Source organism: Podarcis pityusensis (genome assembly GCF_964106645.2).
Source record: "Podarcis pityusensis genome assembly, chromosome: 3".
Taxonomy (NCBI): domain Eukaryota; kingdom Metazoa; phylum Chordata; class Lepidosauria; order Squamata; family Lacertidae; genus Podarcis; species Podarcis pityusensis.
The window spans coordinates 116,118,715-116,135,427 of NC_138026.1; the positions used below are offsets into that span (position 1 = coordinate 116,118,715).

Genomic DNA, 16,713 nt, shown 5'->3' on the forward strand with positions numbered 1-16,713 from the left:
ATGATTAATTACATGCTCAAGTCCCTCCCAGTGAAATCAACAAGGCATAGGAAATGCTCTCTCTTTTTAATAAATTTATTCATTTATTTTAAAAATCATTTCCCACTTTTGACTGCGAAGGTCTTGAAGCAGCTTGGAATAACGCGGTATGCAAAATTTGAAATGTAAATTGAACTTTGGCCAGACTGTGCCCAGCCAAGTGGAACATGCTCAATCCCAGATTCGTCAGGCAAAATAATGAGTGTGTTTTAAGTGATTAAAAACAGAAACAAGGAGCAGAAAGGTATTATTCACCTTTATTGCACAGGGAAGGCATTGTAACCTAACTAGCAATACCAGCTGTGTGTTTTTTAAGATTAAATTCCCTGGTTTTCCCAAGGTTTGCACTGCATGTGAACACTCCAGGTACCAGGATTGGGAACCTTCAGAGCCATTTGTGCTACTCAAATCTCGCCAGATAACTTATGCTCCTGGGCGAGGCCTGTGGAAAGAGAAGAAAGTCAAGTTTAGAAAGTTTAGAAAGGGAGCACAAATCACAAATCACCAGCAACTTTAGCCATGCAAGCCTTGTTGAAGAAAATGGGTTGGAATGAGAAGCATCAATAATAATAATAATATTTATACCCCGCCCATCTGACTGGATTTCCCCAGCCACTCTGGTCAGCTCCCAACAGAATATTAAAAAGACGATAAAACATCAAACATTAAAAACTTCCCTAAAGAGGACTGCCTTCAGATGTCTTCTAAAAGTCAGATGCAGTGGTACCTTGGTTCTCAAATGCCTTGGTTCTCAAACCCCCAAAATTTTCAGAAGCTGAACATCCAATGCTGCTGTCAGCTATTGTTTCCAGGGCACCTACACCAATCAGAAGCTGTGCCTTGGTTTTCAAACATTTCAGAAGTCAAATGGACTTTCGGAATGGATTAAGTTTGGTGCTTTTTGTTTTTGCTATTTATTTTGTATTTTTGTTTTTGAGGCTTTTTCAGTTAATTTGTTTTTTTGACTGTGTGGAACCCAGTTCAGCTACTGATTGATTGATTGATTGATTGTGTGACTGTGGAAATGGATAAAAGCCCCCCAACCAAACAGTGACTATCATCAGTGCAGATTTAAAAAATAATGATAATTTAGATTTTTATCATCTACAATACTGACTTATTTTAAAATATAGTACATTGTTTATTGATTTCATTTTATGGGTCAATGGTCTCGTTAGATAGTAAAATTCAATGTTAAATTGCTGTTTTGGGGTTGTTTTTAAAAGTCTGGAATGGGTTAATCCTTTCCTTTCTGTGGGAAAGCACACCTTGGTTTTGGAACGCTTGGGTTTTGGAATGGACTTCCGCAATGGATTAAGGTTGAGAACCAAGGTACCACTGTAGTTGCTTATTTCCTTGACATCTGACAGGATGGTGTTCCACGTAGGTCATGTCACTCACACGGGAATATGGCCCTGGAACATGGTGTTGAGGATCCTCCATTCAACATTTTGGAAAGTATAGAAGGGAAGGTTGCATGGGCAAACCCCAGAGGAGTAATCAGGCCCATGGGCCAGTGGCTCCTCATCCCTGGCGGAGCAAAAATGAGGGGGGGGGAACCCTTGTCCAACTTTATTTAAATGATTATGCCACACCCCAAACCCTAGGGACATTCTCAGCAATTCTTCCCTACATGTTGCTTAAGGTAAAACTGTGCAGGACCGCAGATGTCAATTATCCATTGGAAGTGCTGTCAGAAGGGTCTGTTTCAAGGGCAGAGAATATCTTTCTGCCCAAAGACCTCATTCCTTCACTGGAAACATTCCAGGGATAACATGCCACTGGTGGACAGAGCCAGAAACAAAAGTGGATGGAGATATGGATGTGTATCCCACCTTTGCACTATATGTATGTGTACATCCCAGCTACACACAAACCAGAGGTTCCTGTGCACACACATCTTTCCATTCTCCATTGAGGCAAGAAACAGACATACAGTGGTACCTCTGGTTAAGAACTTAATTCGTTCCGGAGGTCCGTTCTTAACCTGAAACTGTTCTTAACCTGAGGTACCACTAATGGGGCCTCCTGCTGCCACTGTACCGCCACTGCGCGATTCCTGTTCTCATTCTGAAGTAAAGTTCTTATTATTTCTGGGTTAGTGGAGTCTGTAACCTGAAGCGTCTGTAGCCTGAGGTACCACTGTACTACAGTTCAAGGCCAGATTTCAGCCGGGCAGAAGCACTTGAAGAGGGGTGGTAAGACGTGTGGCCTGGGATGGGGTCTTGGTCCAAGACTTGGTCCAAAGTCCATACAGTCTTGGTCCAAGACTTGGTCCAAAGTCCATATAGTGAGGCCTGGGGGTGCCACACTCAACCCCAAGGTCTGAAGTCTCCCCACCTCTGCTCTATTTGAATAAGTCCTTTCTCTGGAGGGCTTTCTGGTCCAAGCCCACAAGCCCGTAAGAATGGAGAGCAGTGAGGACCTTGAAGTTGCTCATCTACAGCAGCTTAGCATTTGAACAGCAGACTGAGAAGGCACCTCCCCTAGCCATAGTCTTCCCCACAATGGCGAGATGTATTGTGTGTCTGTTTAAATGCTAGTCTATTATTTTTGAGTTTGCATCTGTACATATAATTTTTCATTCATATCTATGCCCTCCTTTCTGGTGCCTTCTCTTTTTGGCTACTCTAACTCAGCAAAAATGTCATATACAGGGGCTTCACTTACCATCTGCAGCAGGACATGGTTCCTCCTTTGCAGGTCCCCACATTCTGGAAACCGGGTCTGCAAGCCCCAACTTGACAGCCACCACCACCGCGGCCACATGCAATTGTATCCTCAGGCGCCTGGGCATCCCCTGTATATCACATACCAAAAAGATTCCATCCGTGAGAACTGCTCATGATGAAAAAGGAAAAGGAAGGCAGCCTATGGACTGAGCCCAATTCCCCGCTGCAATAAATGGGTTTGCATAATAAACTGAAATGTCAGCCGAGAAAAGTAAGATCAGTTAGAACCATGCAGAAGCAAAGATGTCCCTGTTTGTCTCAGGAGAAAAACAAACAAACACTGGTGATCATTTATTGCCCCCCTCCTCCAAAAAAAACCCCACCATAAAAGGGGGAAGGGGTAAAATTACTTGCATCGAATGTTTCCCAATAGAGCTGAGCATATTATAGCAAAATCACCTTTGAAATGAATGGAGTTTTTTTCAGAAAAAGAAGAAGGAAAAGTCAGGTTTTTCCCCGAGTCAATCTGAAGGAAGCTACTGTATTACATCAAAGGAACAGAGCTATTGGTACAAAAACCAACATGGGTGGTAGGAAGTCTCCCTTTGTGGTTCTCTAGAGGATGGGTTCCTCCACCCTTGCTTTTGGACATGTCCACCTCCTGATTTTTGTTTTGTTTTGTTTTTTGGCACAAGTTGGAGAGTTTCTTCTGGAAAGATAACGTCTGTGCTTGGTGAAACTGTAGCCTTTCCCCCAAGAGTCTCCCAAATACCACTTCCTATACAATTGTGTAGCTGGAAGGGGCAAACTGCATAAAGGTACCCCTTTCCCCAGCTTTAGCAAGATATGAATGTCTTTATGACATCAGCAGTCATTCCTTCCATTCCTATCCTCACCTCAGACCTATTTCCAAGCCTAGGAAACAACAAACATCACCTTATTGATTGATTGACTGTCATTTGTCGAGAGGTTATGTGGCATAAATAGTGCTTGGCTCAGGCTGGGAAATACCAAAAGTGAAATATAACATTGTCAACAACTATCCATAAAGCTGCATTTAAAACACATCAATTTAACATTTCCAGCCAATAAAACAGTCTAACAGGAGTCAAACAGACAAATCTCATCTCAATGCCTGCATGAAAAGATGCCATAATAAAGTCATTGGTTTATTCTATGCCAGTTGCTATGAGAAGTCAGTCGTGTGATAGATTCACTAGTTTAAAAAGTCACTGGTGTCAACTTGCAAAGATGCACTCTCTTTTATTAGAGGCAGGCACATTTTTATCATTCCAATGCTTTGATCATTAGAACTGGTCTGTTTCTATAATTTTGTGACCCCATCCCCCCGCCCCCGAGAAAAAACCCTTTTTTGCTTGCCAACGCGGGTGGTGCTGTGGGTTAAACCACAGAGCCTGGGACTTGCCAATCAGAAGGTCGGCGGTTCAAATCCCCGTGACGGAGTGAGCTCCCATTGCTCGGTCCCTGCTCCTGCCAACCTAGCAGTTCGAAAGCACGTCAAAGTACAAGTAGATGAATAGGTACCACTCCGGCGGGAAGATAAATGGCGTTTCTGTGTGCTGCTCTGGTTCACCAGAAGCGGCTTAGTCATGCTGGCCACATGACACGGAAGCTGTATGCCGGCTCCCTTGGCCAATAAAGCAAGATGAGTGCCGCAACCCCAGAGTCGGTCACGACTAGACCTAATGGTCAGGACCCCTGTCCTTTTACCTTTACTTATGTACCTTCAATCAATTTGGGAAGAATAGTTGAACACAGAGTAGGGAACTTGGCTTGATTTAGCTAACCAAGTTGTCTTCTAGCAGTGCTGAGTGTGGGTTGGTGACAGAAAAGGATTTTCTTTGGGAACTCAATTCAGGATTGGTGGTTGTGCTATCAGCTTCAGGAGCTGCCTTGCTCTCAATATGCTCTGCTTGTATATTTATAAACAAGCGTACATTGCAAAGACACTATCGGCCTGTAGTGCTCTCTCACAATGAAGAAAGAGGTCCAGAGCCAGAGGTCATCCTTAAATTCCCTTCTCACTGGGAAGACACATACATGCACAAACACTTCTGTAAACCAAAACACCCACCACTTCCCAAGGCTGCTGATAAATAGCAGACATCTACCAAGCAAATTCGCTTTGAGCTCTATTTCTCATAGAGACCCTATGGGTCTTCTTACCTGGTACAGCTTGGGATGAAATCAGAACAATGGCAAAGATAAGGAAAAGGGTCTTCATGGCTGAAGCTCAATGCAATCCTTGCTAGAGACAGGAATCTGAAAGTCAGGTCAAGTAGAATTTGGCAACTGAGGAGCTGGCTATTTATGAAGTTGGTGTGGGACCCAAGAGGAAAAGGGGGGTTAATAATCCACTGAGAGTTACAAATTAAAGAGGTATTCAAGCGTATTACAAAACTACACACACACACCCTTTGGATACATAAGGTGGCCAAAATGTCACAATTATGCAACATGGTGTTTTTTTCCATTCCCTAGTTGTTGGTGGGCTGTTTCCACAAAGGACTTCGGATTGGAGTAGAACAGAGGTGGCTTGCTGATTCAGACCAAAGTCCATCTCCTTCAGTTGTCTGCTTTCAGCAGACGTTCACAAGAAGGGCACTCCAACCTATGAACGCAATCTAGTTGAATTCTGGGTTGATCAGAATCAATTCAGTTCTGTTCAGGGTCCAGGATTCAGCCAGATCTGATGTAGAGCTCTAATTCTTATTGATGATGACTATACATGACCTCCAGTGGCAGAGACCATATTCTTCTCTATGGCAGTTGCTATAGGATGCAAGCCGAAAAGTGCTACTGCCCTGTTGTCTTGCTTGATGGCATCTCATAGGGATGTTGTTGGCAACTAGAGGAATAGGATGCAGGAATACCTGGGTATTTTGCCTTATCCATTGCAGGGTTGTTGTTTTTTTAAAATGTTCCTATGGAACTTACTTCCTCAAGATATGGTAATGACCACCAACTCAGATGGCCCTTTCCTGTGTTCCCACCAAGGCTGCCTGAGAGGGTGGTGAGACTTAGAGAAGGGCCTACCTTCACATCTATTTCTAAAGCTATCCCATGAAGGCCGAATGCTTACAAAACCAAATGCAGCACTCTAGCATTTTATTTTATTGAAATTTTTAAAAATAGTGCGTGAAAGGCCTTATTTTAACCTGCATGCATTTCAAATGTACTTTTTACATGCAACACACATGTTTTTATACCAGATTAAAACTTTTCAATGTTTTTCAATTCGTTCATCCATAAACTATCCATTTTTGTACGCAACTTTCATGTAAAATGCATATTTTGGGGCACAGTTCTTGTGTATTGGTCAGCACTGCAAAATCTGGAGAAGGGCCTGACCCAAATGGGATTACCTTTCTCATTCAGCATTCCTAATGGTAGCCCTCAATAAATCTACTCATGTCCTGAGTTATTTAACTATTGACGCAGGGAGTCACAAAATGTGTTAGAACTCATATAGCTTGTTCTGAACTGGTAGTGGGCAGTTTCTACCGAAGACCTGTGATTGGAGGGAAAGGGAGGTGGGATAAAATATGCTGGGTTTTTTCCAGGTATTGCAACCATTTAATATGTTAATAAGTAGCAGTGACATTGAGAGAGAAGTGAGTTCAGCAGAACTCCAGGTTACAGAGTGTTCACAAATACTTCTGGGTCTTTAGCGCAATGTTGTGGCGAGGGGGGGGTGAGAAGAAAGGACACTTTGAAAAAGGGGTAGATGTTGTGGGGGGTGCTGTGTCCATATATGTACATCCTGTATCCTATTTGTGGAATGCCCTCCCTTGATGAAGTGTGTCTGTATCCTTCATTATTAACGTACAGGATGAATTTAGAAACATTCCTGCTCACCAAGACCCTCCCAAAATGTGTGTGGCCATACCCCTCAACATTTCTCCAGTCAAAATAGGGATGTCTTATTCCATCATCGTCGTCATCATCATCATCATCTGGTTTTCTGGATCCAATTCAATTAGGGTTTAGGCCTGGTTTTGGCACAGAAACCACTTTGGTCAACCTGTATGCAAGGCTGTAGCTAGGGGGTGGTGAGGTGAGCCCGCACCAGGGGCACAGGTGATGGGGGTGGCGCAACATCAGCTTAAAATATGTCCATTAATATAAAAATTTATTATTGCCTCATAAGAAATGGTTTTTAATAGAGGGTGAATTGAATGGGTGGAGGGGGGGTGTTGGAGGAGAGGCAGAAAGAAGAGCTAATTTGTCCATGGCTTGGGGGCGCAATCTGGATGGTTCTTCCAGGGGTGCAAGATCACTTAGCTATGGTTCTGCCTATATGATGACCTCTGTTGAGAGAAAGACAAGGGAAACATGTCCCTGTTAATTGTTCTCGACCTCTTAGCGGCTTTCAATACCATCAATCATGGTATCCTGCTGGAGCGACTCTCCAAACTAGGGATGGGTGGCACTGCTTTGCAGTGGTTCCAGTACTACTTGGATGGTTGTTCCCAGAGGGTATTACTGGTTTTCAGCCTTGTGAAACCTTCAATGTGGGGTTTGTAGGGCTCAATCCTATCCCCCATGTTGTTTAACATCTACATGAATCTGCTGGGTAGGGTTATCCAGAGGTTCGGAGTACTTTGTCAGCAGTATGCTGATGACACTCAGCTCTATTTCTCCTTTACATCTGCAGGTGAGGCAGTGGAAGTGCCAGACCAGTGTCTTGCCTTGGTAATGGACTAGATGAGAGCCAACAAACTGAAGCTCAATCCAGATATGACTGAGGCACTGTTACTCGTGGGTTCCCTAGACCAGATGGGTGGGAGGTCACCTGCTCTTGATGGGGTTACACTTCCTCTGAAGGAGCAAGTTTGTAGCTTGGGGGTACTCCTGGATCCTTTCTTGTCACTTGAGGCTCAGTTGGCCTCAGTGGCTTGGAGTGCCTTCCATCAGCTTTGACTGGTGGCCCAGCTGCACCTCTATCTGGACAGGGATAGCCTAACTACTGTTGTCTATGCTCTGGTAATCTCAAGGATAGATTAATGCAATGTGTTATACATAGGGCTGCCTCTGAAGACGGTTCAGAATCTTCAGCTGGTGCAGAATTCAGTGGCCAGGTTGCTCACCAGAGGAAGATGGTTTGAGCATATTACACCGATTCTGGTCCAACTGCACTGGTTACCAATTTGTTTCCAGGCCTGATTCAAGGCACTGGTTTTGACCTATGAAGCCTTAAATGGCTCAGGACCACAATACCTCAAGGACCGCCTCTTTCCATATGAACCTACCCAGATCCTGAGATAATCTTCTGAGGCCCTTCTTTGTGTGCCTCCTCCTTGAGAGGTCTGGAGGGTGGCAACATGAGAACGGGCCTTCTATGCAGTGGCTCCCCATCTGTGGAAGGGAAGTTTGTCTGGTGCCTTCATTATATACCTTTAGGCGCCAGGCGAAAATGTTCCTTTTTAACCAGGCCTTTGGTTGATCTGATTTACACATTTTTAAAATGTGGATTATAATAAAACATACAGTCATACTTCGGGTTAAAGTCACTTCAGATTGAGCATTTTCAGGTTGCATTCCGCAGCAGCCCGGAAGTAACGGAATGGGTTACTTCTGGGTTTTGCCACTCGCGCATGTGCAGACACTCAAAATAATGTTACGCACAGAAGCGGTGAATCACAACCTGTGCATGCGCAGATGCGCAGACGCAGGTTGCATTCTGCCCAGGATGCAAATGGGGCTCTGGAACAGATCCCATTCGCATCCAGAGGTACCACTGTATAGTAAAACCTTCCCTATACACGACTGCCTTCAGATGTCTTCCAAAGGTTATCTAATTTCTTGTCTCCTTGGTTCAGTGGGTCCCATAACTCCACACCCTCCAACCTGTCACTGATGAAAATAGGAGCATCCTACTATACCCTCCAATATTTCACCAGTGAAAATGGGGACATCTTTATTGAATGGTTTATTTAAATATTAAGGTTCATTATTGTTTCACAAGATGTGTATCTCTTTAAAGGCCAGAGTAAATATCATGGCCTAGTTTTACAGCTGTGAAGCAGTATAGCAGATGCTGTTGTGTTAATTAAGCTGTGTCAGCAATTGGATATAGTATATAAAGAGCAGCGTGTACCTCTCTCAGTACCCTGGTGAATGGGTTGATGGATGGGTCATACTTCTAGATTTAATGTAAGAAGAGTTTTTGTTTTTGTAATTAAAGCCAAGCAAAAGATATTTTTGCGTTTCTTTATTGTTTTACTGAACATGTGGTCTCCCCAGCACACTTTCTGCAGCGCAATTAATCTGCTAAATATGCAACAATCTTAAGGAAAAGTGGGACATTCTGGGATGGCTTCTGTAAATCTGGGACTGTCCCTGGAAAATAGGGACACTTGGAAGGGCGGGGGGAGACAAGAACATAAACTTATTTCAGGATAATTACACCAAAACTTGGTTAGAGATTAGAAAAAACTTGGTAATCTGGAGTAAACTAAAATTAACATTTCTGGGTAGGATTTCCATTATAAAGATGAATGTGCTTCCAAAATTAATCTTTTTATTTCAAATGATTCCGATACTGGGTGAAGCAGGTTGTCTCAAGATATGGCAAAGAGAAATTTCCAAATTCTTGTGGGAAGGGAAGAAAGCTAGGATTAAACACCTGATCTTAATAGACATAAAAGAGAGAGGAGGCTTTTCCCTACCCGATCTAAAACTTTACTACGAGGCTGCCTGTTTCACCTGGCTAAAAGATTGGTGCACGTTGCAGGATCCAGACCTCCTGGACCTGGAAGGTTTTGACAACCGTTGGGGATGGCACACCTACCTAATATATGGAAAAGCGAAAATTCATAAAAAAATTTACCAACCATATAATAAGAAAGTCACTCTTTGCTGTATGGGAAAAATATAAAGATCTGATGGAGCCTAAAGTCCCGTGGTGGACTTCTCCAGTAGAAGCCATAGCAGTAAAACGGAAAAATACTCAGGAAAGCTGGCCAACATATAAAATACTTCTAAAAAATGAGGATAACCAAATAAAATTAAAAAACTTTGAGGAGATAAGAGAACACATTTCAGACTGGTTCCAATACCATCAGTTATTTGAAAAATTTAAATCTGACAAACAAAAGGGGTTCTCAGCAGAAATTTCCCGATTAGAATCTGATCTTGTAAACTCTAAAAGAAAAACTCTTTCCAAAACTTACTGACTCCTCCTTGACTGGACAGTCAAGGAGGAGGAGGTAACAGTGGCAATGGTGAGGTGGTCCCAGGATTTTGGCCATCCAATAACAATGGCCCAATGGGAAAATTTATGGAAGATCAATTGGAAATTCACAAACTGTTACACAATTAGAGAGAACTTTCAAAAAATGCAACATCGATGGTATCTAACACCATGGAAACTTTCAAAAATGTATAAAAATGTGTCAAGTAATTGTTGGAGATGCGGAGACTCAGGAACATTCTACCATATGTGGTGGATATGTAGGAAAATACAGGTATTCTGGGAGAGTATACATGCAGAACTGCAAAAAATGCTAAAGATCTCTTTCAATAAAAAACCAGAGGCCTACCTCCTGGGAATAACAGATCTGGATATTCCACAAAAGAGGAAGGGTATCTTTTTATATGCGACAGCGGCAGCAAGAGTTTTGATCGCAGCAAAATGGAAGAGTAATGAAATCCCCTCTATACAAGATTGGATCCAAAAGCTGACAGAATATGCCGAATTAGATGGTTTATCAGAAAAAATAAAGAATAAATCAAAACAGGAATTTGTTTCTAAATGGGAGGTTTTCAAAGAATATCTGAAAAATAAATATAGTCGTTTAAATTCTGTTGCAGCATTAGAGGAACTTCACTGATAGTTGCTAGGTAGATAGAAGAAATTAGATTTATTGAGAATAAGTTTAATTATGAAAAAAAATGTGTATTGGCAATACGTAATATGAATTTGAAATATGGAATAGACGGGAAGTTGGGTCTTTAGTGTTAAGACCAATAGATGTTTTATTGCTTGCCAAGAAAATTATGTGTCTATGGTTATTTTTGTAATTTGTGTGTAATTTGGTATTTGTGTTTTTTTGTGTATGTTTTTTTCTTGTTGTATATATAAATAAATAAATAAATAAATTTAAACAAAAAATAAAAAAGGAAGGTGGGGAGAGAGGGAGAGCGAGAGAGAAATAACTGCTTGAGAAACTCTTTTGGAAGGCAGCCTTCAGAGCAGCAGTTCTTGCCATGCTCCCTTTGAAATGTGGGCCCCAGAGGGTTGGCCATGGATGAATGTGGCCATTGGCCTAATAAAGGTTAGTCACCTTCAATCCATATAAGTTATGTGTTACGAAGAGAGAGAACTGGCAACGGGGAAGAGATGGATAAGTGTTTCGAATTAGAAACGGAGAGAGTAAGCCATTATTTGTAGATCCACAGACAGAAAGAAAATAAATGCTTCAAATTGTCCTGTTGAAGATGAACTTTTTTTATTAAGGTTTTGCAGGAGAAAAAACACAGAATGATCAATCAGTGCAAATAACACACCCCATATTGCATGTTTGCATTCACAATGACCAAAGACTTTTTACCCTAGTGTGTTTGTCCAAAGATCCATATGAGGTTGTGGTGATCTACAGGGATCACACTTAGCATGGGATATAAGGCAATGCCACATAGTACTTGCAGAGTGCCAGAGAAAGAGAGGGACTGGGAGGTATGGACATAAAACCATAATTAGTCATGTTTAGAGTAGACCTATTACAATCCATTGTTCTTCTCCTAACATGATTGGAAGTCTTGCTCCAATCCAAACCGAAAGGTGGATGAAAGAGAAGACTTTTAAAATATGCATATTATAATATTTATGTATTTTTATAACAAATATTCTCCAATTTAATACATAACTTTTAATAAATCTAGAAAACAGATTATTATAATTATTTTTTAAAAATATTTTCCTTATCCATCTTTTAACACCATTGGTTTTCAATGTCACAGCAGAGAAATCCCTTTTTTTTAACCTTTTCTTAACTATTGGGAATTTGTTTCATTTCCAGAATGTTGCGTACAGAACTGTGTGAATCGAGGAAGGGGTCGATTTTCTCCAGCACTTAAATCCGTTCAGATAAGCAGCTCTTCACCCTTGACTCCAAAGCTGTTCTCAGCCATTTCAGAAGTAGACAGAGAAGAATATCAGAGGTCTTGCATTGACTGTACTTGGCTCATTGACTCCAAGGACTACCGAAAGAAAAGACAGATTATTAATACCCAACTCTGGTCATACTTTGTCTGATACACTCTTAAATGGCAAGTCTCTACAGTTCCCACACTCTACAGCCATACAACCTAACCCAAAACAACAATATACCGATAAAGTTAGGAGCTGTCTTGATTCTAATCTCTCCCTATAGGACAAAATAAAGGAGGCAGTGACGTAATGGTTATGCTTCATCTCATATTAACTGAGACAGTTTATCTAATTATTGACTCACACAATTATGGTCTGCATTGGTAATGACGATGGGAGTAAGGAGTTTTTCAGGCATCCTAGTCCAGACTTCATTTGTACTTCTGGGTACAAATGAATAGGATTCTATCGATGAGTTCCTAGAATTAGGAATTTGCAGAGGGGTAGACGTTATAGCCTCTTGCAGGGGAAAAAACAACTGGAGTCTTGGAGACTAGCTATAATTGACTGCAGCATAATGGACTTCACGGACTCTAGCCCACTTTGTCAGACATGTGAAGTGAAAACTTGGTTGGCAGGTATATAAAAGGGAGCATTTTCACGTGGGAATTGAATGGCAATGACTTGCAAGTATTACAGTTGGTGACAAGGGGTTTATATGTCAGACAGCCATGTTTTCAACCCTTTACAGCAGCAGACTGGAGACAGAATCATAGAATAGTAGAGGAACCGTGACATAATAGTAGCAGCATCCAACATTATGCAACTCTTGAAAAGCTCAAGCCAAAAGAGGACGCAGCGTAGGGGAAAGTGTATGTGGGAAAAGCAACCAATTCTTCACATTTCTACCATTCAGTGCTCATCTGGTGGGGCTGATCTTGAATAAAAGCACTGTATTTTACTTTCTTGGGCTCCATGATCACTGCAGATGGTGACAGCAGTCACGAAATTAAAAGACGCCTGCTCTTTGGGAGAAAGGCGATGGCAAACCTAGACAGCATCTTAAAAAGCAGAGACATCACCTTGCCAACAAAGGTCCGTATAGTTAAAACCATGGTTTTCCCAGTAGTGATGTATGGAAGTGAGAGCTGGACCATAAAGAAGGCTGATCGCTGAAGAATTGATGCTTTTGAATTATGGTGCTGGAGGAGACTCTTGAGAGTCCCATGAACCGCAAGAAGATCAAACGCATCCATTCTTAAGGAAATCAGCTCTGAGTGCTCACTGGAAGGACAGATCGTGAAGCTAAGGATCCAATACTTTGGCCACCTCATGAGAAGAGAAGACTCCCTGGAAAAGACCCTGATGTTGGGAAAGATGGACGGCACAAGAAGAAGGGGACGACAGAGGACGAGATGGTTGGATGGTGTTCTCGAAGCCACAAACATGAGTCTGACCAAACTGCGGGAGGCAGTGGAAGACAGGAGTGCCTGGCGTGCTCTGGTCCATGGGGTCACGAAGAGTCGGACGCGACTAAACGACTAAACAACAACAATGATGTTTTCCATGGTTACCTTGTATGCTTTGTTCTCTCTCTTACTGCTTTTAGCTGTCCTGAGCACAATTTGGTGACAAATTGGTGGAAAGACAGGATACAGATATGGATGGATGGATGGATGGATGGATGGATGGATGGATGGATTGAATGAATGAATGGAAAGAATGTTGGAATGGTCCAACTGAAAGCATGATTGTATTAAGACCCATGTGGGGAGGCGCAGTGCCCAAAACCTGGTTTCCTGGCAGCAAGATCACTGCTGCAGATCAGGAAAGCAAGAGGCGATGGCATGGCAGTGGAAAGGTTGGGGTCGTCCAGGCACACTGGTGGAGCCAATCTGATGCCCCCAGCAGTATGCCTCAACTATGCTAACCTTGCCACCACACTGCCCGATACCATCCTGGTGACAGTTGCATTACCTTTTGCAGCACAGTAGACGTCCATCTTGGCATGTTCCCCCAGTATGTTCTGTCCTAGGAGGGCATTGTCCATATTTACAGAAACCTCGTGCAAACCTGCATTCCATGGTATCATCTGCAGGATATCCAGCCCTTCCTATTACAATAAAAAAAGAGAAAGGGAAAGAACCTCCTGAATTAGCTTGTAGGAGCTGAGTAGGGGAGATGCAGGGGGCAGAGCAGAAAACTTTTTTGCGAATGCTACTGGCCTGCAATACCTAGTCTCACACCCTCGTCCTTCCACAGCAAAAGAAGCTTGCCCTCTCCTGAGCTATGCAAACCACTTTAGTGCTGGAGGCACTTCTGTTCCTGTTTTGCTTTCATGCGATCATGGCTTGTTCTTAAAAGGAAGAAAGGTTGTTTCCCCTGCCCTCAGAGGTGCTCTTAATAAATTACCAATTGATGAGACCTGCAACAAAATGTTGCATTGTGGGTTGGCTCCTGCTCAAGATTCCAGAAGGAGGCCATGCCCTGTGCCAGGATACTTCATTCCACCCTTCCTTTCCATGATTTTATGTCCCCCCAACCAAGATATTGGGGCTTGTTTACATACAATCAGTGATTCGTCAAATTGTAGAGTTGGAACGGACTTCATGGACCATAAAAATCAAAGAATTGTAGGGTTGGAAAGAGACCACAAAGGTCAGCCAGTCCAACCCCCTGCAATGCAGGAATCTGAGCTAAAGCATCCAGGACAGATGGCCATCCAACCTCTACTTAAAACAAAGAAGGAGAGTCCACAACTTCCAGAGGGAGACCGTTCCACTGTAGAACTACTCTTACTGTCATCTCGTCCAACCCTCTGTAATGCAGGAATGTCAACATGTAGTCCCCCCCCCCAATCCAATTTGAAACCATACTGGACCCTGTTTAGCTTTGCAAATATACAGACATTGCACAAATAACATTGTACAAGCAGGACTGACATGGGCTCAGTAAGCCAATTTATCTGAGGATTGCAGTTCCTGCAGCTGCAAGGAAGTGAGTGGTAGCTCTCTACTTTTGTAGGCACACTTACATGGGAAAAAAAATTATTAAATACAGTGTAATTCACAGCTGAATGACTCCATGCTGCTCAGTTTATAGAATCACCTCTAAACCTACTGTTGGACTCTGTACCTCAGAATTATCCACCCATCTCTTACCTGGAATTATTTGGATGAAGACTAAGAAGACAGCAAAGAGAAGGTAAAGGATCTTCATGGCTGGGGCTTGATGCTATCTCGCTTTGGCGGTGTAGTGAGAAGATGATTTGAAGCCCAGATGAGGTCCTTTATGAAAAAGGAGACCATATATATAAGGTTTTTGGAGAATTGCAAAACAGTATTTCCGGAACAAGGTGAAGTTTGGGAACATCTGACTATGTACAAAAGAATCTCCATTGCCCTTTCGGACCACAGAGGTCAGTGACACACAAACATTGCAATGTCCTTCCGTTGGCACCCACACAACACCTTTACTGCTCTCAACTGTGGCAAACAGCCAAGTGACCGAGGTAAGATTTTCCACCTGAGAGTGAGCTAATTCCCTAAAGGGTTGTTGGTTTTAAGCAATGCAGGTCTTGAGCCAACATAACACAATTTCCATAAACCCCAAAGTCCATTTCTATGATTTCTGTTTTGCAATAAAGGCTGCCTGATGGGGAGCTGGATATATTTTCCATAATTAACCAAGCCCCAATTGGAGCTGTTTCGGTTTCTACGGCACAAACAGGCAAGCAGTGGACCCCAGTCTCATTTTGGGTGTCTTCCAATGCCTTCTGATGCTGTCCTATTCTTTCATGCGGAGATTTTTCTTTCCTGTTCATTTCCTCCTTCTTTTCCCTGGTCTTCTTAAGAGTTACCCCACCCCACCCCACCATCTTCCTACACCATGTCAGAGCAATTAAGGGCGGTAATTTATCTGATAAATATAAATAATAAACTGATGTTTGTTTGTTTGCTATTTTCCATCATTATTGGTTTCCATACAGCACAGCGGGTATTCATAACCTTGTGAAGTGTACCATCTGATAGGTAGTTTCTGGGACTGTGGTCTCCAATTTTGGAACAGGCCGGAATATTAATGCGTGGTTGGAAATGAATTTAATTTCCTGGCCTGTTCTGAAAATGGTAACTGTTGTTTCCCAGTTCAGATGAAAAGGGAAATGGTGGTTGTTTGGCTGGTCAATCAAGATGGTTAATATGGTTCTCCCCCTCCTCATTTATTCCCTGCAGCAAGTAAATGCTTCTTAGTTTAGTGGGGTAGGAGAGCTGAAAATAATGCCAATTTATTTCACATCTGGCAGTCAATGTGACTCTTTGATTTCAGACAGTACAGCGGTACCTCTGGTTGTGAATGGGATCCGTTCCGGAGGCCCGTTAGCAATATGAGCAGAATGCAACCTGCATCTGCGTGTCTGTGCGCGTGCGGGTTGCGATTCGCCGCTTCTGTGCATGTGTGTCATGTCATTTTGTGTGTCTGCTCATGCGCGAGCGGCAAAACCCGGAAGTAACCCTTTCCGGTACTTCTGGGTTGCCACGGACGCAATCTGAAAACGCTCAACCTGAAGCACACCTAACATGAGGTATGACTGTACATGTTAGACCAGTCTAAAAAGCCTGGGACAGAAATTTTCATGGCCCTCTAGAGGCTATGGTGGTTCATTTACCAGAAGTAATGTATTTAGTGTTAACTCTGAAAGTATATGGTACTCGATTCTGACCAAACTAAGAGGCTAGAGGGGCTTTGTGTCTCTGGCTTTTTAGGCTCGTCAACCCATGTAGTATCTGAAACCCAAGGGGCACGTTGGTTACTAGATGGGGTTTTATTTCCAGAAGTAATGTATTTAGTGTTAACTAGTTATGTGAAATGGCAACCCATGCCAGCCCT

The 16,713-nt window shown here is 42.6% G+C and overlaps 2 long non-coding RNA genes across 2 annotated transcripts; both read right to left on the reverse strand.

Annotated features, from left to right (window-relative positions):
* Positions 1–283: 283 nt before the first annotated feature.
* On the reverse strand, positions 284–5,058 carry LOC308473346. The gene is made up of 3 exons (XR_013984058.1): positions 4,899–5,058; positions 2,710–2,839; positions 284–481 (listed from the first exon to the last, which is right to left on the reverse strand). It is a non-coding gene; the product is annotated as an uncharacterized lncRNA (long non-coding RNA).
* A 6,110-nt stretch (positions 5,059–11,168) lies between these two features.
* LOC308474672 lies at positions 11,169–15,146 on the reverse strand. Its single transcript, XR_013984812.1, has 3 exons — positions 14,988–15,146; positions 13,804–13,939; positions 11,169–11,936 (listed from the first exon to the last, which is right to left on the reverse strand). It is a non-coding gene; the product is annotated as an uncharacterized lncRNA (long non-coding RNA).
* Between the last annotated feature and the right edge of the window lie 1,567 nt (positions 15,147–16,713).